The following is a 23,729-nucleotide window of genomic DNA, read 5'->3' as shown; positions in this document are numbered from 1 at the left end:
GAGTTGTTGTCAAGCCATGCTTAAAAGTGCGCTTACAAGTGGCGCTTCTATTTGTTTCGGGTAAGTAGATTGTTTTGTTTCGTCTTATTATTCGTTATTATTATTATTTTAATTATTCAACTTTAAAAAAAAATTTCATATGGATCTGTTCAGTTAAATTAGTAGGCTATTTGCTTGACATTTTAATTATTTTTACTTACTCTTTTTTTTAACATTGAAGTTGTTTTCATATATTTAAGCAATTTTAGCTGTTCCTGCTTACAAATTAGTTTTGCAGTGCTGGTGCACTTTTTTTTCACCACAACTACTAAAACAGATAACACTTTTACAATCAACTTGTAGTATAATACATATTTGTGTATAACAATTTTGTTTTCGTTTTCCTTGTGGTGATTTTTGCGATTCGCAAATAGCGGGGTTTGGGGTTCTATTGTAAATGTTTAATTTGTAATCTTACCATTCACCTCTAGATGGCAGACATGGCTCAGTTGCGCTTACAACCTTAGTAGGCCTAATAAAATAAAAAATTGGGTGCATTTGCAATGACATGCATAACAAACACAGTCCCTAAACAATATATAAACAATTTTAATGGGCTTATTTTTGAGGAAAAAAAGCACAAAATGAGTAATTGCTCTTAATGTTGCTTTGTTGTTGAGCAGTAGCACGAATGAGAAATTGTGGCCCCCTACATCATTCCAGTTGCCCATTCCTGATCGAGGCGGTAAACAACTAAATTGATTTTTGTATTTGACTGTAATGAGATAAAAATCAAATCTAAATTGTTTAATCTGCATCATTTTTCAACACTATCCTACCTCTGTTTGCGCCAGAGATCACATCAGACAAATATATATTTTTAAATCATTAAAAACACAACTCATCATTATGCTGGATACAGTTGTCGTAAATAGTCGGTGTTCTTGGCATGTTGAAAAAAAAAATCTTGGTCTCACTTGTGCTTTTCAGAATCAGTATCATCTTCATTGGCCAAGAATGTAAACACACACAGACTATTTGTCTCTACTAGTTGGAGCTGCTTAAGTCCTACAATAAACAAGCCACTACTGTATAACAAAATATATATTTAGGACATAAACTCTAAAGAACAGAGTTATGCATTAGAAAGTGTCCTATAGTAGTGGTAAAACTGACCAATAACAGTTATGCAAATGATGCAGAGTGATACAAATATGACTACAAATGTGTCATTTGAATTCATATTACAATGTCGTCTTTGTTTAAAAAAAGCAATACACTGTTTACTCCTCTAGTACACTTTTTTTCCCCCCACTTTGGTGGTTTTTATAATATTATGCAATTGCTTGTTAAAATGCCTCCATTGCGCCAACGCGAATAATGGATCTGTGCTGTTACTTTGCTTTTCCATGGGTACGACCGGGAGATCCGCAGGTGCCAAGCGGATCCATAAAGTGCTGTTTTTCAAAGCAGTTGGGAGAACGGAGAGTCCTCATTGGTGTTTTGTGTGTGTGTGTGTGCGTGCTTGTGTGTGTGTTGACACGCATGGCACCTGTCAGAGAGGTATTCATTTAAACGATATATTTATTATTGCGGCTGCACACTGCGACGTGCTATACCTTATAGCACTTAAAATTTGGAGTTTGGCCAACATTTTAGGTCAAAATTACGCATTGATTGTCGGACAAAGATGATGTCAGCATATCACTCGTGTGTCCTTGTTGAGTGTATGTAACTACAGTACTTCGTTCTTTTTTTACCCCATTTTTGTTTGGTTGATTCGGCTCTCAGCTGAAGTTAGTATTGGTCAGAATTTTGTAAACAAAGGGCTTTGATTGAGATATTCATGTGCATTGGTTCTTAACCCCGAATAAGTCATTTTTCAAGTTTTGAGCCATTCTCTTGGTCGATTTAAAAATATATTTATATATAAAAAAAAAATGAAAATCGTTAACTCACGATTAATCACAAATTTTATCTGTTCTAAATGTACAATAATATATATTTTTCAAAGTTTTCATACTCTTGTTAACATAAAAGTGAAAAAAAGTTAAACTAATAGAAATATGGCTGCATCTTTTAGTCATTAATACAGTAATCTCATAAGTCATCAAATTGAGTTAAAATAAAAAGATGTGCTATAAAAAAACAAGTGTGATATTGATTTGTGTTGAGGTTCTTTTTCTGCCACTAGATGGCATCATTGCATTTGTAAGACATTGGTGACAGCTCAGTGCATTTTTCTTTTCATATTAAGAGCTATTGAATCTTTAACATGAACTAACTTTCTGCACATTTAAAATATTGTAAAATACAATGTGACCCTAGTCTCCACAAATGTGTGCATTATTATAAAATTCATTACTGTTAAATTTTGATGTGGATGTGGCTGGAATTCCCCCAGTACAGGCTTTCCAAGTAAGAGGGCGGTAATTCATTGCGCGTAAAAAATTTTTTTTTTAGTAAAATTAAAGGAACTTTAAATTAACTCAAAATTAACGCACTGATTTTGACACCCCTAATTTATATATATGTATTTAAAAAAAATGCTGTTACTTAAGCGAAGTGAACCCTAAAAAAATATGAAGACATTAAGTTACTAATAATGCCCTCGCATTTGGGCAAGGAGAGCTGCAGTTGCCGATGCACTTTCAATGCATTTATTGATTTGGACTAACTGGACTCTGAAGGAGTACTGGACTGTAATTGTGAGCCATAACTACCAACTAACCGGCCAACCAGACATTAGCTCCTGATAGCACTGAATAGGCCACGCCCCTTAAAGACAAACACAGAAATACTAATGTATGTCCTGTAATTACACTTTGAAAATTTCCATGTGAAAATATGAATTTTTCAATAAGTTAATTTGACCTTATTCGGGTCAAATATTAAGACATTGATTTTTTTTTTTAATGGTGCATAGACATTTTGTCACAGCTGTAGTAGTGTCTAGTGAGTGAATGTGTTTTGAGACGTGAGTGTTTTCATCCTTTTAGTTGTTTTCAAGCATCAGTTAAACTAACAACACCCTCCCCATGTCATCTTTCTCAGCTATTTCCATGTTCAAAATTGCAAACAAACACATGTGGAACTTGCCACTGAGCGAAGGCGTCTCCATCCAACCCCTTGAAGCATCCATCATGCCGAATTATTAGTCTGCTACGACATACGCAGCGGGTGCAAAAACCACAAAATCTGTGAGGGAAAATTCTCTCTCCATCTCTGAAGGGCACATTCAACGTTCACCACCTGGGACGCGCCATTTTCCACATACCTCGGGAGCCATTTGGGAAATACCATTCGGGACAAAATGTTACACAACTGCTCAAAGACAGCATCTTATGGAAAGATTTGCCATTAGTAGTACTTAACTCATTCACTCCCAGCCATTTTCACTGAAGCAACCCCCTTCGCTCTGTTTCCGTTTTGCAACAAATAGCATTAGAATATAGCTAAGTTTCATTATTATTCACAAATCTGTTGAAAACACTGGGGAAAAGAGCTTTTTTGCAACATGGCCCTCGTTGATTTCTTCTACTCTGCTGCCACCTGCTGGCTGTTTTTTTTTTGTAGTAACTACCATTGCTTCAAGCATTCTCTTCAGTTCAGAGGCTGCATCAAAGCCTTCTGTATGCTCTAGCATAAAAACAAAAGACGCATAAGTATGTCTTTGGGAGCATGGTAATCTTTCAAATAGAACGTATTTATACGTTTTTGGAAGCAAATGAGTTAATTTGTTGGGGAAAACCTGGATAGTTTAGCATCTAAATGCTTACATAATTACCACAAAAAAACATGAATTATGTCACTTTGAGTGGTTTTTGAATTATATATATATATACTATTTGAATATTCTTACATTTTTCAGTATATTCGCTACTGGAATGTGGATTAATGTATCATGCCGCCACTTCTCATGTTCCATTATAGATAATATAATATTCATGCGCCATATTCATGTGGCTCTTCTCTCCTCAAATTGCATCTAATTGCAGTGTTACTCACTTCAGCGTGTGTGCGTGCGTGCGTGTGTGTAATCTGAATCCAGTGTGTTCCATTACAGTCTTTTCATATGGTTTTAATTGGAAAGGCAAATACATCAAGCTGACATTTGACTGGTTCCATTCAGTAGCCGATCTCGCGCCCTCTCTATGTCCACAGTCTTTCAATATATGTGGCATTAAAGCTAGTAGAAGGACTGTTTCCTTTACTGCGCCTCATAAAAGCTTCAACTGCGTACATACCATACGTACATTCCAGTCACTTTAAATAAAAAAATAAAAAAATTGATTGATACAGAAAAGGAAGTTGCATTTTTGGGCCAGGAGCGCTCAGGGCCTTAACGCAGCCCAGATGATGAAGCTTTGTTTTTTTACTGTTTCTGCACTCTTTCTCCCACTTTTGCTTGACTTACTCGTTTATGGCTTCTTGTAGCCAACTAACCATTTTACAGTAAAATTACCTAAAATGGTTTTGGGCACAGACGGAAGAAGTCGGTTTCAGAGCTAACAACACTAAATTCAAATATTTCTTCCATGAAATTGTATTAATTTACTCCAAACAGTATATTAGCTTCATTTTGGAGTGTTTATTTTGTTTGCTATGTTTTAAAGCTGTCAAAATTAATTGATGAGTAATCGATTATCAAATTGATTAATTAAAAATTAATTCACTATTTTAACTCATTCACTCGCAGCCATTTTCACTGAAGCAACCCCCTTCGCTCCCGGCTGTTTTACCTGATTTTGACTGATTTTGCAAGGCACACAGAATATTGTGTTCTATTGCTTTAAAAACATCGATCCTACCAAAAGAAAGATTAGAGTCTCTTCTTTCATCAAGAAAAAAAAAATATTTCTATCCGTTTCTGTTTTGCAGCAATTAGTATTAGAATATAGCGAAGTTTCTTCATTATTCACTATTCATTATTATTATTCTTCATTATTCACAAAAAAAAAAAACACTGGCAAAAAGAGCTTGTTGCATCATGGCCCTGGTTGATCTCTTATACTCTGCTGCCACCTGCTGGCCGTTTTTGTAATAGCTGCCATTGCTTCAAGCCACCTCTTCATATCAGAAGCTGTCTCAAAGCCTTCTGTATGCTCTAGCAAAAAAAAAAAAACATATAAATATGTTTTGGGGACAAAGTATAGAAAAAAGTTTACAAGTTTTTGGGTTTGAATGAGTAATCGTTTGGAGCAATTTTTTATTGAAAATTTGTCAAAACGATCTGATTTCAGCATCTAACCAGTAATTAATCATAATCTGTTTAAAAAAGGTTGACGAGTGCATCAATCCCTCCTTTTTTTATCACTATACAAATACAAAATAAACAACAAATCACTAGTTAAAAAAAAGTAATCAGGGAAAAAAATGCTTTTGTAAAATAAAAATGTATCCGATTAATCGATTGAATAATTGATTCTAAAAATAATCGATGGTGACAGCACTACTATGTTTGTAGATGTTGGATTTTTTGTTTTGTTTCTTAATATCCATCCGCAGTTTGTCAAGGTACCTGTCAGTCACAGATGAGGGCAAAATGTAGGGTAATAGGTCCTGTGGTTCTTTGGGTGGTCGTGCTGGTGGTCTTGACTGACTGCGCTCTCTTCTCCTCTGAAATGTGAGTCTTGGCTCCAAGCTGCCGACTTCCTTGATAAGGAACGACATTCTTTGTCCCCGCTTCAGACATACCTGTGAAAACCGTGCTCCCCTTCTTAAAAATAAATAAATAAAAATCATGCAAGACTTAAAACTAAAACCAGAGTTATAACTTATTGACACTTAAGCATAGATGTGCCGTTACAACATGAACTTTCCATGTTTAAAGAGTCCGCTAATATTTTTTAAGGGTAAATATTTTCCTCCCCAGACTTGAGTTAGCTGGAGGCAATTGCGCTGAGTTCACTGACTTGGCAGGGCCGCAGGAAATCTGAAAAACCATGCAGGATCTGTCCTCCGTTGGCAGCACCCAGTGTGGGCCACTCACGACTTTGGCTGCCGTGACATAGAATTAGTCAGACGAAAAAAATAGAATTAGTCAGACGACACAACGCAGTGTATGTTCCACAAATTCACAAAAAAACAACAACCGCTACAAAATAATCATTGTTTTTCGGATCATTTTTAGCTTTTGCCCGACGTCAGCATAAAGGCTCCGCAAATGTGTGGCCTGGCTGGCAGATGTCAACATGAGGTCCTTCCAGCACAATGTGGTCACTAATTACAGCTGCTTCTAGCCCAGTTCTTCCCAAAACTCCTTAGCCTCGATTTTTGGGATCCAGCAAGACGTCCAAAACAATCACTTATGCAAATATAACCTAATAAACTCTTAGATCTTATCTTAACATTGCCTTGAAGTAAGTGGATGCAAAGAAGTGACTTTTCGGTCTCCATTTTTTGCCACCTCTCATCCACATTTGACTGAAGGCAAGTAAGAAAACTAACTTAATCCTGATATCTATACTTTTTGCTAGGGGTGTAACACTTTTTTTTTTTTTTAGACCGATACCAGCAAAATACGATACTGCTACCAAATACCAATATTACCTAAAATTCACCCCAAAACAATATATTTTTATATGACCTATATATCCAAAGCATCTTTACTTACTTAAAGTTCTTCCAAAAATTAACGGCAATTTTTTAATGTCCATAAGAAGGCAGCCGGTATCGGCACCGATACAGATACCTGGTATTAGTACTCTCCAATCCCTACTTTCTATGGGCGAGTATAAATACCAGGTATCGGTATCTATAGGAAAAATGCTATATTGCGGATATATATGTCTTCTTCTTTTTTTTAAAGGGACAGTGTGTAGACTTTTAGATGTTCATTTGTATTAATTTCAATATGCGAAATTTACGACTGCTTATTAGGGCCACGTATAATTTTTTTTTTTTAGAGGGTAGGGGCAATATTCAGAGGAAAAAAAAGTCGCAAATTTGTGAGTTTATAAAGTGGCAAATTTGCGACTTCATGAAGTGTTCGAAAAAAACTCCGAAACTTACGAGAAATACACGTAACGTACTACTCGGATGTTTGTGAACGGAAATTTTTTCGCGCAAATTTGCCACTTTATAAACTTGCCCCCACCTTCTAAAAAAAATATATAAATTTATATGTGGCCCTAATACGCCGTCGTACAAAAACAATACAAAATGTCTATTTTTTGAAGTATAATTTTAGATCTAGTAATCGCTAATTATTTTCGACACAGGTCACGCCGCACCTTACAGAAGCTAACATGTTTCGCCGCCATCCTTCTGCTAGTCGAAGGAGAAGAACTTAGCTAACATTGGTGGTAGGCTTGCAAAGTGTGGTCTCTCTGAGCCACCATAGTGCGCTTCGAACTTAGGCAGTTGCATTCCATTAGTTCACCATTAGATGGAAAAATAATTCTACACGCTGCCTCGATAAAATGTCGTTGTGTTTTTGGGGTGTCAAAAATGTATTTAAAAACACTAGCGGTGTCGGCACTTGGTGTCTGAATATGTCTGAAGAAAAGTGGTATTGAACATTGCTACTTTCTACTTTTTATTTCATCAAAATAGGGTCATTATTCATTCAATAACAAAGAGAGAGAGGTAAAGTCAACAACGGTTGAGATCTTGTTTGATTGAGATCTTGACGGAACGTGCCCCGGGGAGCCTTAACGATGATGATGCAACACATTTGAAGAAGCAAGATATTTCCCATCCATGGCCTGAATTAAGTGAATTGTTTGACGTTATCAGCTCCAGGAATTATTTGTGGCGAAATTGTTTTCTTGTTCCAACCTCAACCACTAGTTTCTGGCATTCAATATTTAATTGTCATGTGAAAAAACACATACAAGTAAGTTATCATGAGCTAATTTATTAGCGGTGGGAATCCTTGACTGTCTCACGATTCGATTCCGACTTGTGGGGGTTCTGCGATTCGATTCAAAATCGATTTTTGATTCAAAATATTTGATTGACAAGATTTATGCTTCAAGTTATAGATGTGCAAATAATCGTTATGATCTTCTCCAGTCTGACTCGCTAATGCTAACTAGCGCGCTACTTGCAGCATTTTTATCCCTCAAAAGAACGGCTATTCCTACAAAATGTTTCAGGAATATATACAGAGAAGCATGTTAACATCACTCACCGGCGTATGCTCTTCCTACGCTGCAAAAAAAAATAAAAAATTGGAATAACTTGATCGTGACTTTTTCCTTCTTCTCTCTAATGTGGCTACAACATAACAGTGTATTAGACCGCGCGGAACCACACTGCCCCTCATTGGCCAAACCAGGTACAACATGAACAGTGCTCCCAATAAAGGCACACACAAACAAGGGCAAGACAGCATAAAATAATTTAAATAAAATCAATTTTGAGGCATTTAAAATGGATTCTGAATCGTACTAAATGAGAATTGTGATTCTTATGAGAATTGATTTTTTTTGGGGGGGGGGGCACACCTCAATTTGTTAGTCAGTTTCACTTTAGCAAATATTTAACACATTATTGTGATAGCATAAAAGTCGAGTCAATGCTAGCAAGCTCGCGAACATGCGGTGTGTAACAGAAGAACAAATCATTTTTCGACAAACTTGCTATCGATAGCGTAAATTGCAACACATGTTGGAGCAGTGTGACTGTTTTAAAGATTCTTTGGGACAAAAAAAGCTATTTTCAGGTGGCAATATTGCAATCTTCCAACGTCAACCTAAAATATCAAATTCTGATGACCTCACGCTTTCCGAATGAAGTCAGAAACAAAACAGAAAAAAGTAGACTTTTATGACACTCTGTATTAATATGTAATTGGGGACGGCATGTTGTAGGTACACACAGCAGGTATTGAAATCGGCGGCTTTAATCCGCAAGCTGAAAGCCTCTCAGCACTGTCATGTTCTGTTAATGTTAATCTCATGGGGATGCCTCCGTCTGACCCACTGGCCTGCGACCCTGCCACGCCCAAGTTCAGTGCCTGACTTTGCACCGAAGGAGACGAGCACATGACCTCTGCCACTGAGAGTGTGTGTGTGTGTGTGTGTATGTGCTCGTCATGACTAGGGATGGAAGAATATCCAAACATCACAATATGATAAATGTCACGATATGATAATTATCACCATATTGGGATACTGTATAAAAACTCATGATATTGTAAATAAACAAAACAAAAATATAAACAAAATAAATATATTATTAATAACAGCAGTGATGGAGAAATAGCTTTTACAATGTTGTTTTTGGTGAGCCCCCCAAAAATTTTGGCGGCGATGTTGACAAATATGTAACTAACCACCATAAATTGCTAGCACTGCACAAATGGAATACAACCTCACCTTTTTACCAGATGTGCCGCTTTTAACATCGTGACATGACCATGACAATATTGTGGCGATATCCCGATATTGCCGCTATCATTACATCCCTAGTCATGACATGGCGTGCTTTAGGGTTAAAATGAAAAAACGGACACATCCACAGGGATCATGGATTGAGATTGTACACAGTACATTACAGAACTGGAGAACATTTAGCAACGCATGTTTGCATATTTACCTCTAGATATGCTTGGATTTGCCATACAAGCCTAGCTGCCAGGACATGCTAGCTATCTGTTACATTATATTTATGTTTTTGCCACCCAATTTTGAGACTTTTGTAGTTGGAGTTCATCCCTACAGCAGATGTAGTTGGTATGAAGGAATTGCAATAATAAAGAAATGACACGACGTACGATCACAACAGCTGCAAGTAGGGCCCGACCGATTAATCGGTCGATTATTGCCTTTGTAACATCTGCCAAAACAATCGGCCAATTGGGCTAAATAGACGATTATTTTCCCCTTAAAACGTTATAATTGAAGTTCTCGACACTGTGATAATAACGTGAATGCACCATTTTGCGTGCGTAGCATTAGCAACTGGCATTAGCAACTAGCATTTCTGTTGGCCCTAAGCGTCCTTTAAGCTGTTTAATGACACCCCAGTTGGAGTTCACTGTAAAACTAAACAACATGATAATAAGAATGGCATCCACTGTATATTTAAATACAAAACACGCTTCGCTTTTAAAACATCGTTAGCCTAGCGCTAATGCTAAAAGCGAAGGGAGGATCCCATTCAAATGCTAACTGGAAGTAACTGCTAGCTAACTCAAATAGTAAATATTCACACACATACCCACAGGTAAAATAACACGACGCAAAGGCATAAATTCTTCCCAATGTGTGAAAAATAAGTTATTTTAATAGAATTAAATCAAAACTTTCTTCTGTACTCACTTTAAGTGTATACACCATGGATGCACGGCATCACTCTTGACCTCCGCCCAACCCCTGAGATTGACTCACTAAACCTTTGCAGTTCAATCAAACCCAGGCTAAGAACCACCGGTGTAGCCGTCAGCCTGCTTTAACGTGTAACACTGCCACCTACAGGACTGCAGTGTAACAGCACAACAAACTTGGCGTAAGGAATCTAGCACTATTTTCTCAGTCTTTGCGGAGGTCTGTGTGCTGAAAATGTACTAAATCAGTTCTGTCATGGGAATCATTTAAAGTGCTTTAAAAAAAAATAAAAAATCTGGCTCCAAAATGTGAAGCCTGAGTTTCATTTGTCCGCTGAGACGTTGTTGTCCGCATGACACACAGTTGTACATCCAAGGAACTGGAAAGCAGCAGCGGAGATTGAGTCATTCAAATAAGATTCAAGTGTTTTGCAAAAGGCCAAATGCTGAAAAGACATTTTTGAGCACTAACGCTGCCTCAAAATCTGCGACATCAAACATCGAAAAGACATTATGTCAATTGGAAACGAGTGTGCGGAAAATGCATGTGCAGCAATTGATGTCATTCGCTTCCTTCCAAATAGTCAGTCAGGATGTCACAACATTCGCCAATATCCTTCCCGATGGTTATTGATTGGGTGCAAGTCCGCGGGAAGACACAGCTGTTGGCCATCAATGGGCAGCTTTGGCTTCACGTCTAAATAAATGGTGTCATCGTTAATACCGATGGTGGAAGAGCAAGCTTGCAACACGGGATCGTGTTAAAACATCTTAAGAATTTAGAGAAAAGATAAATGTGCCCGAGCTGTTTTATTGACTTTTGCCTTCCTCACATTAGCAGAATTCCACAAATAGAACAGCAGCAGCACAAGGCCGTGGCTTGATATGCCAAGGACGCGAGGCGTCTACTCAAGAGGGGGGACATGCCGTTAAGACCGCGTGCCCGCCCGCACATGCGAGCCATCTGGCCAAGACTCGTTAATTCCAATCAGCGTTCCCGTTTGTTTGTTCTCTTTGCCCTGTTTCGGTAGGCGGTGAGTCATCACGCGCGTGTTCTTTCATTCCCATCATTTCTCCTGTGGTCGCTGACTCAGTAAATTAAAAAAAGGAGAACGGAAATCTGTGTAGGATTGAGTTGGAGTTGAAGCAATGCACCTGAGCAGTCGTGCTTGTCAGCTATTGGAAGTATGACTTTTATTACTAGTGGCGGGTCCGTCTGGCTTAAACACAAGCCGACCATTGACCTACTGTACATTCACAACCTAAAATCATTTGCTGATTATTTTGACCTTCATGCACTCTAACCATGTACACCAGTTGGCCAACCCTAACTACTGAATACTACATCATAAAATGTGTTCATTAGGTCAATTTATGGATAAGTCATTCGAAAAAATATATATATTTTTTTCTCTTTTATTTTTTATTTTTATACAAGCAATGCTTAGGTTAAAACAATGCAAGTTGTGCAACAAATTAAACTGGATGTCATTATTTCACGTGCAACCTTAGTCACGGTTTGTTTAAAAAAAAACAATAAAAACACTACTAGTAACACAAACACACATGAGAAGGATTGTTGTGCTTATAACTTCCTTAACTGCCATTGACGGCTATAGACGTCAAAAATTCATTTGAACTATTTCTATTAGTTTAACATTTTTTCCCATTTTTGTTAACAAGAGTATGAAAACCTAGTGTGTTTTTTTTATATCGTATTAGAACACATATAAAAGTTTTGATTAATCGTGAGTTAACTAGTGAAGTCATGCAATTAATTACGATTAAAAATAGTACTCGCCTGACGCCCCTAATTTTTAATAATCTTTTCTTTAAAAAAAGAAGAAGAAATTATTTAAAAAAAAATTGGCATATGAGGCAATTAAAATTGGTAATCGTAATTATTCGCATGACTTCGCTAGTTAACTCATAATTAATCACAAATTTTATATCTGTTCTAAATGTACAAAAAAAAATCTAGGTTTTCATACTCTTGTTAACAAAAATGGAAAAAACTCAACTAATAGAAATAGTTCAAATGAATTTTTGACGTCTATAGCTGTCAATGGCAGTGAATGAGTTAATTAAAGTGGAAGTCAACTTTAAAAATTTCTTGGCAATAATATGTTATATGTGACCTCACTTGTCTAAAAATAGCATTCTGATTAATATTACATTTGTGGAATATGAAACAAAATCCAGCTGTTTTTATCCATCTCAGGCGGCAGCCATTTTGCCACTTGCTGTCGACTGAAAATGACATCAATGTTGGTCATGGCTCAGAACAACCAACCACAGCTCAGCTTCAGAAAACAGGTGAGCTGTGATTGGTCGTTGCCTGAGCCCTGGACAACATGATGTCATCTTCAGTGGACAGCAAGTGGCAAAATGGCCGCTTAACTCATATTCCACTAACACGGTCTTCAATTAGTTGCATTTCTCGTAGAGTAAAATGGTAAATGGTCTTTTGTGAATGTGGATGTTATTTTTATTTTTTTTGTCCAATCAGGTTTCAGAGCCTGCCCAGCACCTTTAAAATAAGTACTTCTGGTCTACATGATTTAACTATATTAGCAATGGAACAATTTGACAGTACATTTTCCATTTCACCTTTAAGATGCAGTATATACCGTACATACGACTGAATCCATTTTGTACTTCACATGGCAGCATATTGCCGTTTATTTGAGGTTTCTGCCCTTATCTTTGTCGTTATGTGTGCGGAAAGCCACACAAATATGCAGCCACACATTCTATTCTATTCTATTGTGCTAAAATAAGAGAATGCATCGCAGACTCATGTCGTCACTAGCGTTCCTTTATTTTCCCTGATAATGAAACAGACCTGCGGCGGTATCTAAAGCGCTGACTTTGACACATACACCTCAGAAAGAAAGGGGGCTCAACTTGCTTTATCAAGTGAAATATGTTTTTTTCTTTTTTCAAATCCACTTACGATTGTGACTGAAGATAGGACTGTTATTTGTATGATTATCTGTTGGCGCATTAGGCCAGTGTGGTTGTGAATGTGTGGGAAGGTTTGTAGTCCCGTTCCCTGACCTGCATGACTTGACAAATAGATTACTTACTCAGACAAGTACTTGACCTCAAAGCTCAACCTCGTAATTCTTTGGTAAATTAGTGAAGAATCTTGTAAAATATAAAGTGATGAAATGTTATGTTATGTTTTGTTAAAGACTTGTCTTTAAATGAGAACCAGATGCAGGATTCTCAAGAAACAAAATGGCCTCTAACCTTCAATTTCTGCACACTAATATTGGGCTGATTTTCAAATCAACTGTGTCTACTTAATGTTTTTTGCTAGCTTAATGCTAGCGTGCAATGAAAAACACCATTAATATGCTAACAATTAGCAACAACACTCGTGATTTAAAACCCTTTAAGCAACACATGTAGAAAGACAATATTAGTTTAGTTTAATTTTAGTTTATTTCCACATTCTTGAACAAAAATACAAATGTAAAAGCAAAAAAAAAAAGATAAATAAATATATATTACATATGCAAGTGAGGTTAGAAACCATTACAGGCTAATCAAAGACCCCACCTTGGCTTAATGCTAACATATAATGAAAAACACCATTGACATGCTAACAATTAGCATCAAAACCCATGGTTTAGAACCCTTTAAGCAGCACATGTAGACAGACAATATCAGTTTAGTTTAATTTTAGTTTATTTCCACATTCAACAAAAATACAAATGTAAATGCAATAAATAGATAGATGAATAGACACATAGTCAAACAAATAAATAAACCTTACTTGTGCATTTGAGGTTAAAAACCATTACAGGCCCCAAAGACCCCACCTGGGGAAATGAAAATAAAATGAAAATAATAATTGTAAACACAAACAATATATTACAATACTCACAGGCATGTTCTTCATCCTCTTTTTTTGTAAAAAAAAAAGACCATTATTAGAGTGTCTTTTTGAGTTACTTGCAATTGTTGTGAAACTCTTCTTCCCTCCACCCCCCCCCCCCCCCCACCCTTTTTTTTGGGTGGGGGATGATTTTGTCCCTCTGCGTGCAAGCATAACTATGATTTCACCCGCGATGAAAATGAATTTGGCATTCCTTCCTTAAAGTGACCCGAGTAGCAAATTGGTAGCGGTTCTGTATTTGATAACCATCCAAAACGCCACCTGCGTTATTTTTTACCAGCAAACTCCTCAAAGCTCGGAATTAAGGCGCTTTCTCTCCGACTGTGTTTAATGACCGCCACATTTGACCGAGCGTTGACGGATCCCGAAGGCTGTAATTTGCGAGGGGAAGGGAAGTGCTCCTATATTTTTATTGCACTTCACACCAGCTATCAGCGCGTTATTTACGATCGTGACAGTTGAGGCTACGTGGGAGGAGCCGGCTTGTTTTTCCCTCGGTGATGTACGGCGCAGGCTCCGTGGCGATCTGGAAGAACTTGAAGACCGCGGCTTAAATGAGGCACAGGCTGTGAGGCTGATGGGTTTATTCTGGAGTTGCAGGCTTCAAAACACAACTCGGGATCAACGATTGAGGGGGGGAAATTGTCAGTAAATGTATTATAGGCGTGTAGGAACCACACTTGTAAACAAACTAATTGCAGTGATGTATCTGGGAACTGAGATGAGACACAGTTGTTGGATCATAAACAATCCGAGACCTCGTCTTCCAGCTAACTGTCAAGCTATACATTAGCGCTCTAGGCGTTCCGCTTTATGTAATATTTCTGGAGCTCATACAGTGTGCATTGTTTGTATGTAAAGGCCCGATTCGACCTCGCCGTTCGCTGCTGTATTGTTGTACTGAACTATAAATCACAATCGGGCTTTCCATTGCAACGATGCGGGTGACGATAGCGGACAGAGCTTCACATGGTGACGTAATAGCTGTGCAACACTGCCAAAGAATGACAGAAGAGGAGCAAGCTTACATTATCAGCAAGCAATGGCTTTCAAGCCTCTCTCAACTTAAGGTGCCAAACTTAAAACAAATTTTATTTTAATGTACCATTGTATTTTTAAAAGGAAATGGCACAGCTGTCGTTTTAATTGTAAAAGTGTATGTTTTTAAATGCCAACTCACCCCCACAATTAAAATCCACATTATGTAAAGTCAAAGCAAACCTTTGAATGCAATTTGTTGGGATACAAATACCAAAGTTAATGATACCCTTATTACTTGTAACATGGTCTGCCACGGATTGATTTGACGGTCCTAGTCGTGCAAATTAATTGGGGAAACTATGTCTAGCTAGTATTTGGAACAGTAGCAAAATTCTTCAGCATGTAAACCCACTGACGGATCAATGTTTGCGACGCTACCAAATTTTGATTTCACATAAGTTTGTTCAAGTTTGTAACATTTCTTAAACATTCTTAAGCAGTCTTAATGGTTCTCACATTTCTCACACCGTGCCACAGTTTGATTAAATCCAAACCAGTGCAAGGTTTTTTCTTTCTGGACCTGGATTTGCCACCTCTGATTTTCAAAAGCACAAATAATGTTTCAAAAAAACAATAAAATAGTTTAGAGAACCATTAAGACTGTTTAGGAACGTTTAAGAATCATTGCAACCTTGAACACATTTTGAAGAAAAAAACTTTATTAAACATTCTTAAGCATTTTTAATGGTTCTCTAAACAGTTTTTAATGTTTTTTCTAGTCCCAAGTCAATTTTGAACATCTTGAAAAGCACAAATGTAATATTTAAGAAAAAACATTAAAACGGTTTACAGAACCATTAAGACTGTTTAGGAAACATTGTAACCTTGAACTAATTTTGAAGAAAAAGAAGCATTAAAACAGTTTAGCGAACCATTAAGACTGTTGTTTGAGAACATTTAGGAAACGTTGTGACCTTGAACGAACCCTGACATGAAATCAACATCTGTTAGGTTAAAAAAAAAAACGTTCGTCTCAAAATGGGATATGGGCTTTACTTACAGATCAGTTATTTTGTTTGATTTCACAACTTGTGACCACAAATTAGTTGCATTGAACTATTTGGTGTAAAAATGTGTCCTTAAGAGTTGGTGGCCTTCTCCATCAGTGTTGCAAACAATTCCCACCATGCGTTCCCTATTATCTGATCTGGTCTGATCTGAGTTCAGCCGCTGAGAAAAATGTCCAACAACAATTTCAGCACGTTCGGATTATGAGCCCCTGGCAAGGAGGAGCCATGCTTGTTATTGAGCAGATCTGTTGGCTTTGGCGCACATAATGATGTATTAAAAAAAATTCCTGCAAATATGAGAATTATAAAAATATGTCTCTGCTAGCTTACAGCTGAGATTTTACCTATTTGATCAACACTTTCTGCCTGTAGGACCCCTAAATTGACATCATGAGTGCTTCTGTGGGTATACGGCCCCCCCGTGAAATCGCCACCAAAATCATAATTTGTATTTTTCTGCCTTATTCAAGCATATTTTGAAAGCCCTGAGTTACCTTTGTCCTCGCCGTCACCCCATCTCTCGCTTTGTCACTTTCTCCCCAGATGTCTGCTCACCAGCTGCGCTCAGATGGCTTTTTTTTCGAGCGTGTGTGCACACAAACACGCGCTGACTCACGCAAACACGGTTGCAAAGAGTCCAGGTCTATTGTCTTCCATGTCTTCCACTTCTTATCTTTTGCCGTGACGTCAATATGAAACCGATGCCTCCGGCTCTCAGGGGACCGCGGACAAACAAGACTTGTGGTCAGGGAAGGTTAAGAATTTGAGTTTGTGTTTTTCACCGCTAATCGGATTAGTTCTGAGAGTAATATGAAAGTGATTAGACTGCTTCGCACACAGGGTGGAATTGTGTGGTGGGACTCAGTTGGTTCATTTATGTTTCATCACTCTGTGATTTATCTCAAACTTTTGAGAGTGTATGCGAACATTAAGAGTTTGTGACTCAGCATTGTGGAAGGGGTGCAGATGAGATGAACCTCGATTGGGTTTAAGTGCTGTTTGTATGACATAGTTTTTCAACTAAAGGTAAACATTGTAAACGGGTTGCAAAGTGGAAGTGGTTGCCGTCTAAATCAGTGGTTCTTAACCTCGTTGGAGGTACTTAACTGAACCCCACCAGTTTCCTTTTTTTTTTTTTTTTTGTGAAAAACAAAATATGATTTTTTTTTTTTTTTTTGTTCAAGACATGGGTTTAGCCTACTGGTGAACAAAATAAATGAAATTTGGCCCTCTCCACTTTTAATTCAGAAAGTGTTGTGTTCTTGTATTCTCCATCTCCATGTAGCTTCATGAAGTGTTCCTTTAGTTTTACAGTTGCTCAACTGAATGCCAACACCCTTCACTCAACTCTACTCTGTATTTATAGAACGCTAAAAAAAAAAAAAAAAAAAACAGTACTGTTTTTTAAGATGGAACCCAGGGGCAGCAGATGCAATAAAAACATCCGAGGCCCCAGAATTTAACCCTGTGGAACACCATATGTTCCGTTATACATGTGAATTCATATTGCACATATTCTTTTGACCACTTTCTTTTTTTTGTTCAACATAGTTAGTATGAAGGGATATTAGGGATGTTTGATACCACTTTTTTTTTAGACCGATACGATACTCAAATCGTCAGTACTCACTGATACCAATACCAATTGCCGATACCATCAGTATTTATGATACATAAAATAAAATTTAAAAAAACAATGACAGATAATAATACAAAAAATGTATATCCCAACTGCAGCAAATTTCCTTAAAATTGAATTAAATTAATGGAAATTATAATTTTGCATAGAGCACACAATAAAATGTTTTGTTTTTTTTTATCGATAATCAAGATGAAAAAAAAACGAATCCAGGAAAAAAAAGTCCCAATCAAAATATGTGGTTGTACTTCTTTTTTAAGAAATACAGTGACGTTTTTTTTATTCATTTGGACTTTTCTAGGTGAAATTCTGTTCATTTGAATTAGTTTTATTATTTTTCAAAAATGCTTCATTTTAGTTTTTTGATATGGAGTATTGTGTAATACAGTAAACCACAATTCTAAAACAACAGTTTGACCTTCCTTCTAAAAGCACATTGTCATCGTTGAAACACATTAACAGAAAACTTTCAAAATGTTTAAGAGTAAAGAAATAAGAGTAGTTTTTTAAAATAATCAAAAGAGATAAAATGATTAAAGACCTTAAACCAAAAAAAAAGCTTTTAACTTGGATTTAAAAGCATTAGCCGTTTACATTTGAAGAAGCATTTACTTTTAACTTCTTCTTTTCTTTTTTTTTTAAAGCATTTTCATAAAATTTTAGTTCACATTTTTTTCTGTAGTTCATGTGAACTATAATAACCTTGTTGGCCCTTAGCGCTATTTTCTTTTTTTCTTTTAGTTTCGCCTACCAGCAAACATTCCATACATTTAACAAAATACATTTAATAAGAAACATACAATAGTATTCCTCCTCAAACTTTGAAGCCGACAAACACAAGTCATACTTGAGTCTTGAGATTTTTTTCACTTTCACAATGGCGCTCTGTGCAATGTGTGGTTTCCATGGTAACAGGGGAGGATGTTTTGATGCCAGCCTGTCTAAAGCAAGCTCAACTCAGACGTTATGCAGCGATGGTTTGTTTGACTTACGGCGGTGACATCATCAAGCATTACATTGAATTGTGTTGTTTATGCATGGCTTATGCTCCAGTCAGGCTCATCCTAAATGTACCACTGGGTCCCCCTCATGTTGACATGATAATTGGCTACAAAAAGACTTGAAAGTACAACCCCCACCCCCACCCCCACCCCCCGTTAACTCTTTCCGTCCTGCCCTCCTCTCTGCAGCATGCCTGCCTTTGTTGTGTCCTTACCTCTGACCGGCCTTTGCTGGGGTCATTTTAGAACCTACTTTGGAAGAGCATAAATATGTCGTTACTCAAACAAGCATGTCAGTGTGTTAAGATCCCGAACTGCACCTCTTCAGTTATTTTGTGGTTATGAAGGAACAAGAAAAGAGGTTCACCAGGATAGAGAGGGTTTATATTGTGGGAAGGATGTTTAAAAAGTATGGAAGGGGCCAGTGAAGAAAAGGAAAAAAAAAAAAGTTGGCAGGATTCTGACTTTATTTTCAACATTCTGACTCGAAAGTCAGAATTCTCCCTTTATTCTCAGAATTCTGACTTCCCCCTGCAATTCATAGCTTTACGTCACAGTCAGAATTCTGAGATTAAAGTCAGATTTCTGAGATTAAAGTCAGAATTCTCATTTTAAAGTCACAATTCTGAGATTAAAGTCAGAATTTTCACTTTAAAGTCAGAATTCTGAGAATAAACACTTTCCCCATCCCCTCTTCACTGGCTCTAATCCTCTTCCGTAAAAAAGTCACATTGGTCAAAACCGATTTTTGCTGATTAACTTTTCCATGTAATGAGTGGGGTCTCTTAAACTTGAAAGTCCCTGTTAAATGAAAATAAATAACATTCTTTGCAGAGTTGTTAAAATCCCCTCAAATTGGAAAAAAAAGAAAAGAAAAGTGTAGTATATAAAATAAATCTTCAAAATCAAGCCCGCCTCTCAACATGTAAACGCTGTGGGCGTGTCCACTGAATGTGCAATTATCTTTAAACACGTATAATGTATTTAGAAACAAATTTCTGAAATCACTTTACAAAGTCTCTGAATTTTTCTTGCACATTCCACACACCATTCACAACATTGGGAACACCTGTTTGACTTTACGTGAACCATTACAAGAGATGTCAAAAAAAATCTGCCAAGCATTATAATGTTCACTTTTGATCAAATATACTTCACTATGCAATTAGTTTCTGATTTTAAGTCCAGAAAAAGCATCTGTTTCCAGTAATGGCAATGACTGCTCACCAGTATTTGATGAAGCAATCACCCCCCCCCCCCCCCCCCCAAAAAAAATCAAAGACAAAAGAACACATTGGCAAATGTACAGCATTTTGTTATTTTAAGGCTTAACTTTGCATTTGATTTATGAATAGGAACGCCATTGCCGGCCTAAAGGGATAACTATGTTTGCTGTGCAAACATGGCAGGGAACAAACACATGCAGCATTAGCGTGTGCGCATGCACATACACACACAGCTGTTGCTCGCTAGTTGATCACGCATGTTACACGCTTTCCATGAATGCTGCTGCGTGCGTTGGTCAATATGTACTGTGTGAAGGTAAACTGAAGCAAAAGCCTTTTCAGCTGCCAACACAGTTTGTCAGAAAAGAGATAAGAAGCTACTAGAGAGATACCAGATAGATTCAAGAATGTTTATTTGTTTAACAGCTCTTGTTTAAAGTGTAAAAAAGCAGTTGGAGAGAAAACCACTGCGCCATTAAATTATATAAAGCTAAAAACAGTGGTAGTTTGACTTAACCCCATCGCTGCCATTTCAGAGTGCCTCGTTGTCTGCTGGGAGTGCACACACATCAGAAAAGAGATACTAGTGCGATAACATATAGATTCAAGAATGTTTGTTAGGAATTTGTTTCTTCCTTTTGGATAATGCACTGGTGTGGGAGCTTTAGCCTCGTTGTCTGCCATGAGTGCACGCACATCAGAAAATAGCTAGCAGCTACTGGAGAGATACCATATAGACTCAAGAATGTTTGTTTGTTAATAATTTATTGTAATTTTTCTACCCCGTCTTCTCTTTAGTGTCTGGTGTGGCCATTTTAGAGCACCTCGTTGTACGCCGTAAGTGCACGCACATATGGAAAGGGAAAGCAAGCTACTAGAGAGATAACGTATTGATTCAAGGATGTTTATTTGTTAGGAATTTGTTTCTTAAACCCCATCTTCCTTTTGGATAGTGCACTGGTGTGGGTGCTTTGGAGCGCCTTGTTGTCTGCCATGAGTGCACACACATCTGAACATAGATAGCCAGCTACTGGAGAGATACCATATACTAAAAACTCAAAAATGTTTATTTGTTAATAATTTATTGTAATTCTTACATCCCATCTTCCCTGTGGATAGCGCACTTGTGTGGCCATTATAGAGCGGATTGTTGTCCACTGTGAGTGCACGCACATCAGAAAAGAGATAGCCAGACCGTGATAGATTCAAGAATGCATTGTAATTCTTACATCCCATCTTTCCTTTGGATAGCAGACTTGTGTGGCCATTTTAGAGCGCCTTGTTGTCCACTGTGAGTGCACACACATCAGAAAAGTGATAGCCGGACCAAATAGATTAAAGAATGTTTTTTAAGAATTTATTTCTTACACCCCATATTCTCTTTGGATAATGCTCTAGTGTTGTCGTTTTAGAGTGCCTTGTTGTCCACCATGAATGCACGCATGACAGCAAAGAAACAGCCAGACCTTAATAGATTCAATAATGTTTATTTGTTAATAATTTATTGTAATTCTTACATCCCATCCTCCCTTTGGATAGTACACTTGTGTGGCTATTTTAGAGCGCCTTGTTGTCCACTGTGAGTGCATGCACATCAGAAAAGAGATAGCCGGAAAATGGATTCAAGAACGTTTATTTCTTAAGAATGTCTTTCTTACACCCCATATTCTCTTTGGATAGTGCGCTAGTGTGGCCATTTTAGAGCGCCTCGTTGTCCATCATGAGTGCACGCACATCAGCAAAGAGATAGCCAGACCTTAATAAATTCAAAAATTGTTATTTTTAAATGATTTATTGTAATTCTTACATCCCATCCTCTCTTTGGATAGCACACTTGTGTGGCTATTTTAGAGCGCCTTGTTGTCCACTGTGAGTGCACGCTCCTCAGCGAAGAGATAGCCAGACCAAATGGATTCAAGAATGTTTATTTGTTATGAATTAATTTCTTACACCCCATATTCTCTTTGGCTAGTGTGCTAGTATTGTCGTTTTAGAGCGCCTCATTGTCTGCAGTGAGCGTACACATCAAGGTAGTACTTATCTGTGAAGGCAGCTCATGTTTTGGTTATTCATTAAGGGGTGTGTAACTACTTGCACTCATCCTTAATCCCTTACACTACTTTTCATATACCCGGTAGAGCTCACTCTGTGAATATTGCCAAACGTCTGCTCCCACTCAAAAGTCTCGTAGAAAAGAAACCGAGGTCAACTTCGAAGATAAGTCATTTACACAGCTGGCTCCTGGCTCACTTTGGTTCGTGAGGAGTTACCTGATTAGGGTCACATGTCCGTTTGCACGGCGCAGAGAGGCCTCCTCCTGTGAAGTTCGCCCATGCCGAGTTACGTTCACATCGGGCTGGTTTACTTTTACGGCCCTCGCTTGCAAACGGCGCGTGACGGGATAATTGCCGCGGCGTTTTCCAGACTAAACGCCACATTTAGTATGAAAAAGATCAGCGCTTTTTGGCCTCATGCTATGGATGTAGCGGGGCGCGCAGATCATGTTTCCTCCAAGAGCACTTATGGGGTTTATTACACATCACGTTACAGATACTAAAAGGTTTATTTCCTGCTCACACGTTGTCTATACTTGGCCCGCTGTTAAGTAGTCAGTGTCAAGCACATGCGGGTATTTACGATGTCGTAAACACCGACCTATAGCCGCGTGCTTGCCGCCTTTCTTGAGGCCACGAGCTGCACTTAAGCACATACAGGTGTGTTCTTGGCACGAGTGGAAATCGGTCAGGTGTGTTTGCTGTCACAATGTGATAATGACTGTCATTATGGCCTGGCTAAGAAAAGGCGTGCTTGGTAGGGAGAGTCAGTGGAAAGCATAATAGTGCTTTCTACCACCATGAGAGCGCACATCTGGTATTCTTGCCCCTTACATCACCTGACAGACAGCAGGGACGTGAGAGACAGCAAAGGCAAATATTTAAATATGCTGGTATATTCTTTTCTCATAAATGTTGCTCACTTTACTTGTTTGAAGTTGTTGGTAGATGAACAAAAGGAGGTTGACCAGTGACTTGCCAGGATGTTGAAATCGTGACGTCACAGTCGGAGCATGCGTGACGTCATTCGCGTTCACTGTAAGCTGATGTTTGAATGTAAACAAATAACTACAGTTTAACAACCACTACCTCGATTAAAGGTTCGACTTAAAACGGCTGGGTTGAAAGTCATCAAAATTGGGTGAAATAGCTAACAATAGGTAATAATAAAATAAATAAAATAAACATTATTTAAAAAAAAAAAGGAAGAAAAAGAATAACATAAAATATAAAAAACAAAAATTTAAAATAATAACTGCAGTTTTTAACAACCACTACCTCGATTAAAGGTTCTACTTAAAACGGCTGGGTTGAAAGTCATCAAAATTGGGTAAAATAGCTAACAATAGGTAATAATAAAATAAATAAAATAAACATTATTTAAAAAAAAGGGAATAAAAAGAATAACATAAAATATAAAAAACAAAAATTAAAATAATAACTGCAGTTTTTAACAATCACTACCTCGTTTAAAGGTTCTACTTAAAACGGCTTGGTTGAAAGTAACCCAAATTGGGTGAAATGGTTAACAATAGGTAATAATACAAATAAAAAGAAAAAAATCAATAAAACATAATATTAAAAAATAAAAGAATA

The 23,729-nt window shown here is 37.5% G+C and overlaps 1 protein-coding gene across 1 annotated transcript in view; it reads left to right on the top strand.

Moving 5' to 3' along the window:
- Positions 1-23,729, top strand: part of LOC144039012 (inactive serine protease 35-like) — a 64,435-nt gene that overhangs the window by 4,957 nt on the left and 35,749 nt on the right. The window lies entirely within an intron of this gene.

Source organism: Vanacampus margaritifer, chromosome 19, assembly GCF_051991255.1.
Source record: "Vanacampus margaritifer isolate UIUO_Vmar chromosome 19, RoL_Vmar_1.0, whole genome shotgun sequence".
NCBI classification, from domain to species: domain Eukaryota; kingdom Metazoa; phylum Chordata; class Actinopteri; order Syngnathiformes; family Syngnathidae; genus Vanacampus; species Vanacampus margaritifer.
Note: the sequence above shows the minus strand (reverse complement) of the source record. Positions and strands in the feature narration are given on the sequence as shown.